At 37.7% G+C, this 17,123-nt stretch overlaps 1 long non-coding RNA gene across 1 annotated transcript; it reads right to left on the bottom strand.

The window, feature by feature from the left end:
- Window positions 1-215: 215 nt before the first annotated feature.
- On the bottom strand, window positions 216-9,822 carry LOC123868646. Its single transcript, XR_006796699.1, has 3 exons — window positions 9,807-9,822; window positions 8,563-8,565; window positions 216-340 (listed from the first exon to the last, which is right to left on the bottom strand). It is a non-coding gene; the product is annotated as an uncharacterized LOC123868646 (long non-coding RNA).
- Between the last annotated feature and the right edge of the window lie 7,301 nt (window positions 9,823-17,123).

Here is a 17,123-nt window from a genome sequence, read left to right as displayed (position 1 = left end):
TTAAATGGCGCATAAAAAGTCATTCTGTGCGGACTAAACATAGCTACTTTTTGACAAAAGGTGCAGCAAAGAAGTACCTTGCCTAGTCACCAGAGGGCAGAAGCGCCAGATTCCATCCTGAGTTAAGGTGCATGAGACGGGTCTGCCCGTGAAATTCAAATTTAATTTGGTTTTTCGCAATTTGTAAATTAATACGGCAAACTAGGCTTATGGCATTCTAATTTCGACAATAACAGTATCATCTTCACAGGATTACATAAAAATCTTTACTTGGAAGTGTTTAGTTTTTCAATATAATGAGTTTGACATGAGTTACTCACAAAATTAGTCGTTACTATAACTCATTTCTTAAACTGAACCCTTTCAAGTAAAGATTTTTATACAAACCTGTGAGGATGATACTGCCATTGGCGCAATTAAAGTGCCATAAGCCTACGAGTAGGTTGTCGTATTAGTTTACAAATTGCGAAATTCAAATTAAATTTTAATTTCGCGGGCAGCCCGTCTCATACACTTTAAGTTAATTTGTGAAATGTAAATAAAGTTGGTGCTTAGGTGCTTAAAATTGCATTGTAAAACTATATATTACTATTATGGTTCAGACAATGTATAATCGAGGCTGAGCTGATATTTTCATGGAGACTTTTTGACATCCGTAAACTCATCCTATAAATTATTTATTCGAATGAAATATATTATGTTTTATAGTAAAACATATACCTAAATAAGCAAATATTAAAAAATAAAGAATAATAAAGTTGTTTAAGTAGGATATCAAAGGAGGTTAGTAAAAATGACAGCGTCTGTTGGGCGGGCGCGGGCGGGGCGGCCGGCGGGCGGGCGTCCTCAACTATTGTAAACGCATCTCATATCATCTACTTAATTTCGGATCTATACCATACTGGCCGATGTCCGCGACTTCGCCCGTGTGGATTTAGGTTTTTCGAAATCCCGTGGGAACTCTTTGATTTTCCGGGATAAAAAGTAGCCTATGTGCTAATCCAGGATATTATCTATGTCTGTTCCAAATTTCAGCCAAATCTGTCCCGTAGTTTTTACGTGAAGGAGTAACAAACATACACAAACACACACACACACACACACACACAAACTTTCGCCTTTATAATATTAGTGTGATTATATAGTCCGTACAAAATGACTTCTTACGCCCCATTTCAACTCTATGGGTCAACTGTCAGGTCAAAAGTACGGTTCACCCTTTTATTTATTTTTATTTATTATATTTATTTATTTGTTAATAAAACACATTTACAGGGTATTTGACATTTTAACATGATATTTGACCCATAAAGTTAAAATTGCGAGAGTTAAAGTTGAGACGTCATTTTTACGCATTAATATGTACTTAATACTGACTCATTTCTCATAGAGATTATTTGATTAAGTAATATAAAATAGGAGCCACTTTTTATTAAAAAAGCTTGTAAAACTTTTCAATATATTACATAGTTTTAAGTTCTTGATAGGAATCTAGTTGGAACCATACGTAGCACTGCGCATGTACTTGCTTATTTAAATTAAGTTTTTTTTTTACTTAATTTTAAACAGATCATTGTATCGATTTAAAAATATTTGCAATAATAACTTCAAAGTAACTTTTAAACTAAGATAAAATATTATTTACAATGATAATTAAGATTAATTAATTTGCAAGCTTGAAAAACTTTTTCCATAAAAACTTTAACTAGAACCAGGAGCCAGCGCAACTACAGACAAAATATTTTCTTCCTCTGCTTACTTCACACTTCACACTAATATTATAAAGGCGAAAGTTTGTGTGTATGTGTGTGTATGTTTGTTACACCTTCACGCAAAAACTACTTGAGGGATTTGGCTGTTTGGAATGGAGATAGATAATATCCCGCATTAGCACATAGGCTACTTTTTATCCCGGAAAATCAAAGAGTTCTCACGGGATTTCGGAAAACGCGCGAAGTCGCGGGCATAGGCTAGTATTTTTATAAATAGAACCAACTCGATCATTATAACCCCCTCATCAGATAAATATGCAATGTGGTTCATAGTGAATATAAAAAGTATAAAAATAGTGTACGCATAAGTTGCCGGCGTGACGTCGCGCCGGCGCCGACCGTCCGACACGGCGCCGCGACGACCTCCGACACGGCGCCGCGACGATCTCGCCGATCCCACCAACCTGCCGGCGCCACTGCACTAGCGGGGAAACTAGGGTTTTTTTCTCACAAATAGTATATAATAAAGTGGTAGATTATTCAAAAACCGGCCAAGTGCGAGTCAGACTTACTCACCGAGGGTTCGGTAGAGCTTATCTAATTTACAAATTATGTACTGGGGCGCGTCATTTCAAAATAGACAAGCTCTACTCGGGTATTTTTTCCGACATTTTGCACAATAAATCAAAAACTTACTATACATAAAAATAAAATAAAACTGTTTCCGAATGTACAAGTAAAGCATTTTCATATGATACCACACTTGGTATATTGAAAATTGTAACAATAATTTTTTTTAATCATGTAACCACAAATTCACGGTTTTCAGAATTATTCCTTTACTTGTGCTAGAAGACCTCCTATCTGCCAAATTTCATGATTCTAGGTCAACGAGAAGTACCTACCCTACAGGTTTTCTTGACAGACACGACAGACGGGCAGACGGACAGACGGACAAACAGACAGACAACAAAGTGATCCTATAAGGGTTCCGTTTTTCCTTTTTGAGGTTTGGAACCCTAACGATCGTCCAACACCGCGCCGCCGCGACCATCCCACCATAACCTGATGGATCCGCTCCGCTAGCAGGGAGCTAAGGAGTTTTGTTTCACAAATAGAAATAGAAAAGTAGGTTATTCTTATAGTAGAACATTTAATATTATAAATGTGAAAGTGTGTCTGTTTGTCTGTCTGTCTGCTACGTTTTCACGGCCCAGCCACTGAACCGATTTTAATTAAATTTGGTACAGACTTGGGATACATCCCGGGGAAGGACATAGCCTACTTTTTATTTGGGAAAATTGAAGAGTTCCTAAGGGAATAAAAAAACCGAACTCTGCGTGGGCGAAACCGCGGGCATCCTCTAGTATAATTAATAAAACCGACTGTGCTTTTTGCGGCGGTGAATCTAACAAAAATGCCCTGTATCACACTAATATTATAAAGGTGAAAGTTTGTATGTGTGTGTGTGTGTGTATGTTTGTTACTCCTTCACGCAAAAACTACCACATAGGCTACTTTTTATCCCGGAAAACTAGAGAGGTCCCACGGGATTTCAAAAAACCTAAATCCACGCGGACGAAGTCGCGGGCGTCAGCTAGTATTCTATAAATTTAATAAATATAAATAAATAAAATAAATAACTATTTTCCTCACATCTTGTGGCCAAACAAAGAATGTCCAAGTATTTGACTATTTGCGATGCATATCTGCCGCCGAAGCCTCTCCGATATAAATTAGGGGATCGCTTATTGATTCTTCCCCTGCCTATTGCATGCTATTGGGAACTTCCGGAATTTGCGAGTTATGGCACTCTGGGGCGGACACCGTCTACAATGGCGCCTATGGGATACATTTAAATTATGGCAACTGTCTATTATATTGTATATTTGTCATATCACGAAATATTTCTTTTTACTAACCCCCGACCCAAAAAGAGGGGTGTTATAAGTTTGACGTGTGTATCTGTATGTGGCATCGTAGCTCCTAAACTAATGAACCGATTTTAATTTAGTTTTTTTTTGTCTGAAAGGTGGCTTGATCGAGAGTGTTCTTAGCTATAATCCAAGAAAATCGGTTCAGCCGTTTAAAAGTTATCAGCTCTTTTCTAGTAACTGTATCCTTCACTTGTCGGGGGTGTTATAATTTTTTAATTTACACCTGTTGAAAATTAAGATGCTTGCATGAAAGCATTACGCATTACAATAATAAACATATACACACTTTCGAGACATGCCCATCTACAATGTCTGATGGATATGTCATATGACCCACATACTTCTGGAGATTACCCCCTACCACCAAACTTACAAATGTTACCTCTTTATACTTAGATGTAGATAAGTGATGCCCGGCATGCGTTGCAATGTGACTCGCGCACCACCGAAGTATTATACGTTGATAGTCATCATGATCAACCCATCGCTGGCTGGTCTCCTCTCAGAATGAGAAGGGTTTAGGCCGCAGTCTGCCACGCTGGCCCAGTGCGAATTGGCTGACTGCACACCCTTGAGAACATTATGGAGAATTTTCAAACATGCAAGTCTCCTCACGATGTTTTCCTTCACCATTAAAGCAATTGATATTTAATTAGTTAAAACGCACATGACTCCGAAAAGTTAGAGGTGCGTGCCCGGGATCGAACCCCCGACCTGCCGATAAAAAAACCAACTTCCTTACCACGAGGCTATCACCACTTCCCGTTCACGTTGATAGTACTATGTCGGAAACCTTCAAACAAGTGCTAACAATAAATGTACAAAGTTTCAACTCAGTTGGTCGGATTAAAGATACGCGGACGCATAGATATCAAAAAGACAGGACAGTATGGAAAAGATTTCCGTAAAAAATTGAAAATTCAAATTCAAATTCAAAATGTTTTTATTCAATTAGACTTTTACAAGTTCTTTCGAATCGTCAAAAGCATCTACCACTGGTTCGGAATGCCTTTCCTACCGAGAAGAACCAGCAAGAAACTCGGCGGTTGCTCTTTTCAAAGATTTGATATACAATATTATGCCATGTATAAAAGCAATTGAAGTCCTGCGCATTGCTGGAGCGAATCGAAGTTCAAATCCACGCTTTTTTATCATTTACATAATCTTCGATAGTATAATATGCTTTTCTCAAGAGCATATTTTTAATAGATTTTTTGAACCTGTGTAAAGGCAAGTCCAAAATTGACTGAGGAATTTTGTTATAGAAGATTATACCCATTCCCACAAATGACTTTTGGACCTTCCTGAGACGGAGCGTAGGAGTCGCAAGCCTGTTACGGTGTCTAGTCAGCCTGTTGTGTAGATCGCCAACCTTCTTGTAACTAAGAATATTTTGTCTTACAAAAATTATGTTGTTGTAAATATATTGAGAGGCTACGGTAAGGATACCTATTTCCTTAAATTTTTCTCGAAGTGAATCGCGTGGTTTTAAGTTATAAATTGCGCGTATTGCCCTTTTTTGTAATACAAAAATTCTCCCAATATCTGCCGCTCTACCCCATATTAAGATTCCATAAGACATAATACTATGAAAATAAGCAAAATATACTATCTTTGCGGTCTCCACGTCAGTTAATTGTCGAATCTTTCTAACCGCGTAAGCAGCAGAGCTTAGTTTGCCAGCAAGAGTTGATATATGGGTGCCCCATTGCAGCTTCGCATCTAAGGTTATCCCCAAAAATGTAGTAGTCTCTTCTATTTTCAAAATATCATTATTTATCCTTAAATTAATGTTACTTGTGTTCTTGGTATTGGGCAGTGCGAATTCAATACACTTAGTTTTTTTTGCATTTAAAAGTAGATTATTTACAGTAAACCAGTGAGTTACCTGAGATATGGCACCATTTATATCGTCAAAATTGTCCTTATTTCTATCGACTTTAAAAATCAAAGACGTATCGTCAGCAAATAGTACGATATCGCAAATATTTTGGACTACATATGGTAAATCGTTTATGTATACTAAGAACATGAAAGGACCTAGAATAGAGCCTTGAGGAACACCCATTAGTGAGGCTGATCCGGATGACTTCACATCATTCACACATACTGTTTGAATACGATCACTAAGATAGGACGCAATGAGACCAAGCGCAGTGTCTTTGATTCCATAGTGGCTCAATTTAACTAAAAGAGTCTCGTGCTCAACGCAATCAAATGCCTTGGATAAATCACAGAAAATACCAATGGCATTCTGTGACCCCTCCCACGCATTGAATATATGCTTTAACAGCATTGCGGCCGCGTCGGTTGTTGATCGACCTTTAGTGAAGCCATACTGTTCAGAATGGAGTAGCTTATTAAAATTGAAATGCTGAAGCAGTTGGTTGAGCATGATTTTCTCAAATATCTTGCTCAGTGTTGGCAAAATTGAAATTGGCCTGTAATTGTTTGGGTCATTTTTGCTACCCGATTTAAAAAGTGGTATCAATTTACTACATTTCATGAGATCTGGAAAAGCGCCTGTATCCACAGACTCATTAAAAATTAAGGCTAGATATGGCGCAATAATATCAATAATATTGTTAATTATTTTTACTGATATTCCCCACAGATCTCCGGTTTTTTTGCTTTGTAAAGATTTGAACACTTTAACAATGTCATATGGAGTAACGTATTCAAACCTAAACAACACACCGCATTCAGTGACATTGGCCCTGAGAAGATCATAGGCTTCTGTTGGTGAAGAGCTAAGGGAACTAGTAGTGATGACTGGAATGTTCTGGAAAAAATTCTCAAATGTATTTGCAATTTCAATATTGGAGTCAATAATACGGTTATTAATTTTTAGCTCCAATTTATTGTTATGCACTTTTTGTTTCCCAGTTTCATCCGTGATGATATCCCAAGCTGCTTTAATTTTATTATCAGAATTAATAATTTTTTGCTTTATGCAGAGTGACTTTGCTTGTATGCAAACCTTTTTGAATAATTTTGAATAATTTTTTAAATGATTAAAATAGTTTGCAGGTGATATAAGCAAACACCTCACAAATGTAAAGTCCTTGCAGAGTAATTATTCCTTGCAAACTCTCCTTACTAAGTACGAATATAGAGGTTTTTTTAAATTTTACAGTGCAACAAAGGTTACTCTTGTCCTAGTAGTAAGTATAAAGTAATAATATTTTATGGAATACAAATGAAACTATTAAAAGAATACCAAATTGTTTTAGTGTCGGGGCGTCATGCGAGAGTATGGCGCCTGAATAGCAAACACCTCACAAATGTAAAGTCCTTGCAGAGTAATTATTCCTTGCAAACTCTCCTTACTAAGTACGAATATAGAGGTTTTTTAAATTTTACAGTACAACAAAGGTTACTCTTGTCCTAGTAGTAAGTATAAAGTAATAATAGTTTATGGAATACAAATGAAACTATTAAAAGAATACCAAATTGTTTTAGTGTCGGGGCGTCATGCGAGAGTATGGCGCCTGAATAGCAAACACCTCACAAATGTAAAGTCCTTGCAGAGTAATTATTCCTTGTAAACTCTCCTTACTAAGTACGAATAAAGAGATTTTTAAATTTTACAGTACAACAAAGGTTACTCTTGTCCTAGTAGTAAGTATAAAGTAATAATATTTTATGGAATACAAATGAAACTATTAAAAGAATACCAAATTGTTTTAGTGTCGGGGCGTCATGCGAGAGTATGGCGCCTGAATAGCAAACACCTCACAAATGTAAAGTCCTTGCAGAGTAATTATTCCTTGCAAACTCTCCTTACTAAGTACGAATAAACAGGGTTTTTTAAATTTTACAGTACAACAAAGGTTACTCTTGTCCTAGTAGTAAGTATAAAGTAATAATAGTTTATGGAATACAAATGAAACTATTAAAAGAATACCAAATTGTTTTAGTGTCGGGGCGTCATGCGAGAGTATGGCGCCTGAATAGCAAACACCTCACAAATGTAAAGTCCTTGCAGAGTAATTATTCCTTGTAAACTCTCCTTACTAAGTACGAATAAAGAGATTTTTAAATTTTACAGTACAACAAAGGTTACTCTTGTCCTAGTAGTAAGTATAAAGTAATAATATTTTATGGAATACAAATGAAACTATTAAAAGAATACCAAATTGTTTTAGTGTCGGGGCGTCATGCGAGAGTATGGCGCCTGAATAGCAAACACCTCACAAATGTAAAGTCCTTGCAGAGTAATTATTCCTTGCAAACTCTCCTTACTAAGTACGAATAAACAGGGTTTTTTAAATTTTACAGTACAACAAAGGCTACTCTTGTCTTAGTACTTAGTTATAGTAAGTATAAAGTAATAATAGTTTATGGAATACAAATGAAACTATTAAAAGAATACCAAATTGTTTTAGTGTCGGGGCGTCATGCGAGAGTATGGCGCCTGAATTTGGCGCCAAACGGAGTCGTCACAGTGGCGCTGTATTCAGTCCACACAAAAACGACCAAAACAAGCTGAAACACACCCAAAACCCGGGTGATAAGCGCTATTTTTGGAGTGATGTCAGAGAGAAGACGTAAACAATTGTATTGCTTCTATTTTCTATACGGATTGATTGACTTTGTTTATGGATAAACAATTGCTTGTTTTTAGTTTTAGCATAGACAGGGCACGGCTACTCTCCAAGTTCCATCACACTTCACACTAATCACACTAATATTATAAAGCCGAAAGTTTGTATGTGTGTGTGTATGTTTGTTACTCCTTCACGCAAAAACTACCAGACGGATTTGGCTGAAATTTGGAATGGAGATAGATAATATCTTGGATTAGCACATAGGCTACTTTTTATCCCGGAAAATCAAAGAGTTTCCACGGGATTTCGAAAAACCTAAATCCACGCGGGCGAAGCCGCGGGCATCGGCTAGTTCTATAATACCTACTTGACAGGTCAAGATGGCAATCGGGGTATGAGGCGGAGAGACGCCCTGCGGCCTGCACATCATTCGCACGTTACTCGCGCTGTCCCGCACCGGGTTAAGCGCGGGCGCTGTGCGGGTGGTCCCCACCCCGATTGCAAGGAACCAAAAGCTTAATTTGCTATAATCCGCTAACCAGATAAGTTTGTATGGTGCAACATGCAGCATGCGACATGCATCGCCCGCCCTTCCACGGCTAAACTTGCAGGAAAAGCCACCAAGCAAGTAATACGCACCACCACTATGCAGCACCACACAAATCCCAAAACCACTCGACGTTTTGCCCCGACACCGGAGCATCCTCAGGAGATGTAGACCTTACAATTTACAATTGCAAAAAAAAAGAACTTGAGATTGAGAAGAAGAAGATTGAAGAAAGAAGATAGTGGAGGTCTAGATTGGAAATCTAGTCTAGAAGAAGGATGGAGCGCGCTTCTAAAAGATGCCTATTCACTTTTGATGTGAAAGGTTATACGAGGCAAGACATGTACGTAACGGAAAATATTTACTTACCGTTATTTACCGGAAATATGAATTTTAAATCAACTAGCGCTGTGATTGATGAAAATGATCTCCATCGGCCATACGAATCAATCGTTCGCTTCAGGTGATAAATCATGTTAGCGCTTCGTGCGCTGAATTATTCAAAGCCTGTTTTGGGTTTCACCGGGTTTAGTTACAGCGGCGTTTATCTAAATATCTAAAACTCATCAATATAGGGATTATTTTTAACCGACTTCAAAAAAAGGAGGAGGTTCTCAATTCGTCGGAATCTTTTTTTTTTTTAAATGTATGTTCCCCGATTACTCAAGGACCCCTGGACCGATTTAGATTTTTTTTTTGTTTGAAAGGGTATACTGTGCAGGTGGTCCCATATAAAGGTGAAGATCTGATGAATATCTTCGGAGATGGAGAACAGAACTCCTCAATGGATAAGAGCAAATTGCTCGCGATCAGTGTACCTAATAGCGTAAACAGTAGGGTTTTAACTGGGCATAGCATATTATAGTACAGTGGGGCCACTAAAAATTGTGAAATAAAAATTTTCAAAAGCTTCACACTTGGATTTCTAATTTTGTTTTATTATGCTCGCTCGACTTCATACCTAGGTACATTACACGTGTAGCTAAACAAATATTACTTTTTACTTTTTAGTGTTTGTGGTTGTTTGAGTCGGTTTTATTTTTCTTTTGAAAATCTTAACACTAGCAGATGCCCGCGACTTCACTCGCGTCAGATCAGGGTTGAAAATGACGGCTATCTCGTAGGTTATTAGGTGTGTTACAAATTACAATGAAAAGACAAATATGACCTGTTGTTGTTATGAATTATACGATGTACCGGTCGCTGACGTGGAGACGGCCCCGAGGCGGCGGCGACGCGACGCGACGGCGACGGCGCGACACGGCGGCGACGCGCCACCACGCCGCGCGCCGGTCAGCGCCTGCCAATCTCGCGCGCAGGTACATACTCTTGCGTATTTTTAGGGTTCCGTACCTCAAAAGAAAAACGGTACCCTTATAGGTCACTTCGTTGTCTGTCTGTCTGTCTGTCTGTGTGTGTCTATGGTGCGTGCAGCGTGAGTCTGACTCGCACTTGGCCGGATTTAAAAAAAACTTATTATTAACATCACAGTACAATAATAATTGTTATTTAGGCTATCTTGTAGGTTATTAGGTGTGTTACAATGATACGATGTACCGGTCGGTGACGTGAAGAGTGGAGACGGTCACAACACGGTAATATTATCTATAAATATTACCGTGGTCCCAAGGCGGCGGCGACGCGACGCGACGGCGACGGCGCGACACGACGCCGGTCAGCGCCTGCCAATCTCGCGTGCAGGTACTTACTCTTGCGTATTTTTTTTATTACAAGTTAGGCTTCTGTTTGACGACAATCATGCATAATGACCACCAGCGCTATATATGCGTAGTTGTGTATTCAATTCCCATTCCATCAGCCTGTATGCGTTCACTGCTGGACCCCTCTACCTTCTTCAGGTCATCGGTCCAGCGGGCTGGAGGTCGTCCCACACTGTGCTTACTGGTACGCGGTCTCCACAGATATAGAATATAGATATAAGGATTCTTGTATTAGGTATTGTAGGATGTACTTGAAAAGAGCAACCGCCGAGTTTCTTGCTGGTTCTTCTCGGTAGGAACGGCATTCCAAACCAGTGGTAGATTTTTTGACGATTCAAAAGCACTTGTAAAAGTTTAATTGAATAAAAACATTTTGAATTTAGAAATTTGAAATTTTGTATTCATATTAAAATTCACGAGAATTATAATATGAATACAAGAATCCTTATCTATATTCTATATCTTTATCTTTCGTCAAAATTGGTTAAACGGAATTTGAAAAGGTCACACACAGACAGACAGATAGACACACTTTTGCATTTATAATATTATTTATTAGTAGAATTGTACAAATTATCCGCTCGGCTGGTGCCGGCGACTCTGCGGCGACGCTCCGGCGACGCTCCGGCGACGGGGCGATGCGGCGTCGACTGACCCGCCGCCGGCCAGCCTGCTGATCTCCTCCACGCAGGTAGGTAGTAGGTACGCACTCTTGCGTATGATTATTTTTTCCATAGCCAGTAAGACATAAGTAATTTGTGTTAATGGTCTTGCTGGACAGAAGGCAACTAATAACTTTGAGAATCACTCTTAGGTACTAGATACTGACGTTATCCATACTACTGTTATTAATAACTAGCGACCCGCCCCGGCTTCGCACGGGTGGACATTTATTTTTTCTATTTTCCGGGATAAAATATAGCCTATATGGATTCGGAAGAATCCCTCTAAGTAATGGTAAAAGAAATTTTGAAATCGGTCTAGTAGTTTTTGAGCCTATTCAATACAAACACAAAAATACAAAGGTTTCCTCTTTATAATATTATAGTATAGATATAGATAATACAAAAGAGTGTTGTCGCTCCGCATGATTGTTACCTTTTCACGGCCCATCATTTTAACCGAGTTTGATGAAAGGTACAGAGATGGCTTGCATCCCAGTTGTGAACGTAGGTCTCTTTTTGACCCCGGAATATCAAAGCTTTTTAAAAATAGAATTCACGCGGACAAAGTCGCGGGCATCATCTTGTTAGCAATAATTGTGAGACAGACCGACGCCTCAGTATTGGTACCTAAGTATCTACTATTGAAAATGATCATCATCACCCACAGCTGGACATATAGGTCTCTTGTAAGGACTTCCATACACCACGGGCTTGCGCCGCCTGAATCCAGCGGCTCCCTACGATTCGTTTGATGTCGTCTGTCAATTTAGTGGGGGGGCATTACTACTATTGAATGTAAATTGTAAAACAACATTATATAGCAACCAAGAATATATACTTGTCAAGAAGTCAATATTTTATTGTTAGGTAACTCGTTTTTATTAGTAAAAAAATTAATTACCTAAAATAATTTATATAAGGAATTTATTTATATGTAGTTTTAGCTGCTATCGAAGTTTTTTGTTGTTGTAGATATTTTCAAAAACAGCCACCTCGAATGGAAGTAACTAGAAACTAGTAAATGGAAGGAGAATGATGTTAATTTTTAAGATGAATAACATCATTTACTAACTCAATAGTATATATACATTTAGAATTAAATAAATAAGTATGAGTTACAAAGAAATAAACCAAGCGGACTACGGAAAAATTGGAGACGTAATCCGCGTTGGAAAATGACCCTTGAATAGACATCAACGGGTATCGCGGCTCGGGCTTCTTTACTCGAAAAGGATTCATTGCGAAACATTTTTTTTTTTAAAGGAAATTTTTATTGACTTCTTTTTCAAGCTTTAGAGATGTCTAGTTTTAATTGATGCGTTAGCCAGGAGACCTACTGTGATAAACTCTTATTTTTAACCCCCGACCCAAAAAGAGGGGTGTTATAAGTTTGACGTGTGTATCTGTGTATCTGTATGTGGCATCGTAGCTGCTAAACGAATGACGCCGCAATAACGATTTTAATTTAGTTTTTTTTTGTTTGAAAGGTGGCTTGATCGAGAGTGTTCTTAGCTATAATCGAAGAAAATCGGTTCAGCCGTTTGAAAGTTATCAGGCTCTTTTCTAGTTTTCTTATACCTAGAGGTTTTTGTGTCGGGGTTTTTTTTTTTAATTTTGAGTTATACCTAAATAATTTGGTTATGTGCCGATTTTTCTCTGTAATTTTTTTTCTCTATAAAAGAAGAAAATTAGGGTTCCGTACTTCATAAGAAAAAACGAAACCGTTATAGTCGGTTATATACGGTCTGTTCACTCTGTCTGTCTGTCCGTCTGTTCATTCTGTCCATCTGTCTAAAGGATTTTCCTCACGAAAAAAAAGGCAACAGTGGTGCCTATCGAATGAAAAATGGATGCGAGTGCGTTGTTGCTACTATCGAATGGATGCTTGCTGAAGGCGCTATCTAACCTAAATCCACCCCTGCATACAAGTTAATTTATCAAGTTTCATTCACAATTTCCCGGCTGAGCACATAAATACACCCCGTTTCGCGAATTCCCGCCATTCTTCTATCGGTACGCGGGCAGGCTACACGCCGTCATACGTATGAAACCACCACTTGATACGAAACACTTTTCTATGATTTTTCTTTTAAATATATTTCGTGAAACTTCGATGGACTATAAGTCATAGAAAAATATATTCTACAATTAATTTTATTTTATTTATGTTAAGAGTTAAAGTGGCAGATGGACTGTAACTTTTATTTATGATACTTTTTATTTTACTGCTTTTTTTTAAATTTAGAGTTCAGTGAACTGTGTTTAAATGGAGTACATAAAATTATAACGGATGGCTGTAGATGACTCGGGTATGGATTTTGGATTGAGATAAAATTGGTGTTTGTTTTGTAGCTTTTATTTATTTACTAGATGATACCCGCAGCTTCGCCCGCGTGGATTGGTCAGATCCCCTGCAGCATCAGGATTGAAGAGTTGGAATCCAATTTTTTTATGGAACAATGTAGCAAAGTTCCCTTAACGATTAAAAAAAAAAATTACGCTAATCGGTTCAGAAATCTCGGAGATATCAGTGTACATAGGTAGAAAAACACATCTCCTCCATTTTTAAAGTCGGTTAAAAAGTAGCCTATGTTACTCCTTGGTTAATCCTCTACTTGTCTGTAAAAGTCTCGTCAAAATAGGTTTAGCCATTCCGAAGATTAGCCCGTTCAAACAGACACGACACTTCAATTTTATTTATTAGTAATTATTAGTAATAATAATTAGATATACTTAGATAAAGCTTACAATTATAAATTAAGCTCCCCAAATATAAAAGTAAATAAATTTATTTAAGTACTTATATTACTACTACTAGATGATGCCCGCGACTTCGTCCGCGTGGATTTAGGTTTTGCAAAAATCCCGTGGGAACTTTTTGATTTTCCGGGATAAAAAGTAGCCTCTATGTCTTTTTCCGGGACGCAATGCACCTTTATGCCAAATTTCATATTAATCGATTAAACGGGTGGACCTTTAAGTATAAATAGTTAGGGATAAAAAGTACCTGCCTATGTCCTTCCCCGGGATGTAAGCTAACTCTACCAAAACAAAATCGGTTCAATTGTTGGGCCGTGAAACGCTAGCAGACAGACAGACACAGTTTGACACACTTATATTATTAGTATGAATTTAGGTTTGGAGAGATTTCGAGATTTTTTGTGAAAATAATAAATTACTAAAGACTTCTCTCTACGTATTTACAATTTTGCTAAAAATCCCGTAGAAACATATCGATTTTCCGGGATAAAAAGTACCTTATGCCTGTGTCTAGGATGCAAACTATTTTTCGTCAAAATTTCATCAAGATCGGTTCAGCAGTTGTGCTGTAAAAAGGTAACAGACAGACAGACGGCCGGACCAAATATCATCAGGTAACTCGCCTGCCCGTTTGCTTGATATTTTTATTTGAAAAAAAAATGTCTGACTGTTTTCTCAAAGTAATTTTTTGAGAGCTCTTTAGTCTTTTTATGTCTTCCCGGCAACTTTTATGGCTATTTATAAAAGTTAAAAAACTCAAATCATTTATTCAAAGTAGGTATTATTATTATACTCCTTTTGATGGTCAGAATTGTTAGATTTGCAAGAATTTTATGTAAAATACTAAAATAAAGAATCCATAAGTGGTGATAATAAATAATTAATTACATAAACTTAAAACTAAAGCTACAAGGGTTCCAAACGCGCCCAAGTCTACATTGTTCCACCTATTCCGATTCTTGGTCATCATTCGTCAGCCATCATGACATAAAGCCATCTGCAGCCAATGCATGGAACTTCGTATAAAATAATATGAGGTTGAAAGATTGAATCAAACTGTATCGCTTTAGTTTCGCCGCCATACAAGTAGCTCCATCTTTCGTCTGGCGCGAAATTTATTACTGTCAAGCGTGAGTCAGATTTTGCTGATAAATAGATAGTTATTCGTACGTATAACGTATGGTTACGTAGATATGGTCTACTTTGAGTATCGGAAACAAAGTAAAGGCACAGTGTTACGTGGTAAAGGCACATCGTGTGATACCTAGGTAGGCCGTAGGTGGGCAATTTCCTTTCTTTTTTTGATTGAAAATTATTTATTAGAGAAGAAAAATTAATTAAGTACCCGGCTGAGTTTGTTGTGGGCTGTTCTCAGACTTGGGCGCGTTTGGACCCCTCGTACCTTTAGTTTTAAGTTTACGTAATTAATTATCATCGCTATATCCGAGTACAAAATATAACAATTTTGACCATCAAAAGGAGTACCTACAATAGCACTACTTTGAATAAATGATTTCTATTTTGACTTTGATTTTGACTTTGACTTTGAGTACCTACCGTTTCCCATTAAAAGTAAAACAGACAGATAGACAACAAAGTGATCCTATTCGGGTTCCTTTTGAGGCACGGAACCCTAAAAATCAATTCAAGTTGGTGCCTATTTGAAGCGATTTTCATTTTTTTTTTCTGTCAAAGTCTTGAGAGTCTACCACGCTGGCCAAGTACAGATTAGCGACTTCACAAACATTATGAAGAACTCTCAGGCATGCAAGTTCTTTTAAGGTGATTTTCTCCACCGTTACAGCAAATGTCCTATTTGACTCAACCGAGAATCGAAGCCGGAACTTTCCACATAATATGCGCCACTATGCTAGGGAGGTCGTCGTTTACCTTTGTTTATGGGCATGGTCGGCTAGTTAGACACTTGGGGGGTGAGTATGAGTAAGTCTAGCCCGAGAGTCGGAGATTTGGCGTTATCGACGATGCGATGATATTAGCTTGTTGCATGTCGCCGCACATTCCGCCTGAGCCTGACGACCTGCCATAGAATATAACATATGACAGAACCGCCAAATTTTTATGCGCTTATTTAGTTGTAACTTAAAACTGTCAAAAAATATCTGTGCCTAGGCTACGTGTTCTATTCGGTCAGTGTAGCGCATGTCGGTGGCGCTACATGCAAACACGTTTTTGTTTAACCAAATTAGCCCTGTAGCTAATTCTTTAATTATTAATTATTAATTCTTTTGTATACAATTTCTAAAGTAACACTAACTAACTAATTTTCTAAATTTATTGATATCCATTACATAATGCTCCCTACGGAAAAGAATACTATTACATATACACTATCGCTCAATTAGAGATTGACATCGCTGCGCATACAAAATCAGCTGTTATTTTTTTTAGGATTTTCGTTTTTGATGTCATTTTGTTCAGTTTTAAAACTGAACAAAATTACACTGCACTGTGCTTGGGAGACCCGTTCTTTAGAGTGTGGCCATTAGACAACATTTTAGCCATGTGATTTTGATTTAAAAGTAAACCAGTTTTTTTTTAATTCCTCGACACGACCTCGCGACGTTGTGAAGGTACAATAGAAATATTATCTCCATTCTTGTTTTTTGGATTTATTCCCTTCTTCCAATTATTGGTGGTTCAATTAGCCACGTTGTCTCTCAGAGGCAATCTACGCGTATCCACAAAAGCGTGATCTAGTCGGTCAGTGTAGCGTGTGTCGGTGGCGCCGCACTCACACACGCGCGCGCACCTGACGCCGCCGGTGGCGCCAGCCGCCCGCGCCCCGCGCGCGTTGCTACCCCCGGGGAAAGTTGCCAGCGCGGGGATTCTGCCCACAGCTGGGGAGATTTTTCCCCATATTGTCGGGTCAAAATAAGTTCTGTGATTATTAATAATTAATTATTTTCGAACATTTTTTTTTTTTTTTTAATAATTTAATATTATGAGAAGTTTGAAAAGAATAATTTTATCGTCGTTATGGAAATATTTGAATTTTAATGGGTAGCCCAACTCTAGTCAGACAAGAGTTATGAAAAAACATTAAAAGATTAAATTAAAAAACTGAATAAAACAAAAACATATATTGTTAGTAAAAATAATATGGAAATAGTTTTCGTAAATAGAAAATACTGTAAGTATATCATCACTTTTCTTGATTTTTTTAACCTAATTTAGTTTTATAAAATCATGGAAAAATACATAGGTGTAATG

Source organism: Maniola jurtina, chromosome 10 (genome assembly GCF_905333055.1).
Source record: "Maniola jurtina chromosome 10, ilManJurt1.1, whole genome shotgun sequence".
Lineage (NCBI taxonomy): Eukaryota > Metazoa > Arthropoda > Insecta > Lepidoptera > Nymphalidae > Maniola > Maniola jurtina.
This window is presented reverse-complemented; position numbering and strand designations above follow the sequence as displayed.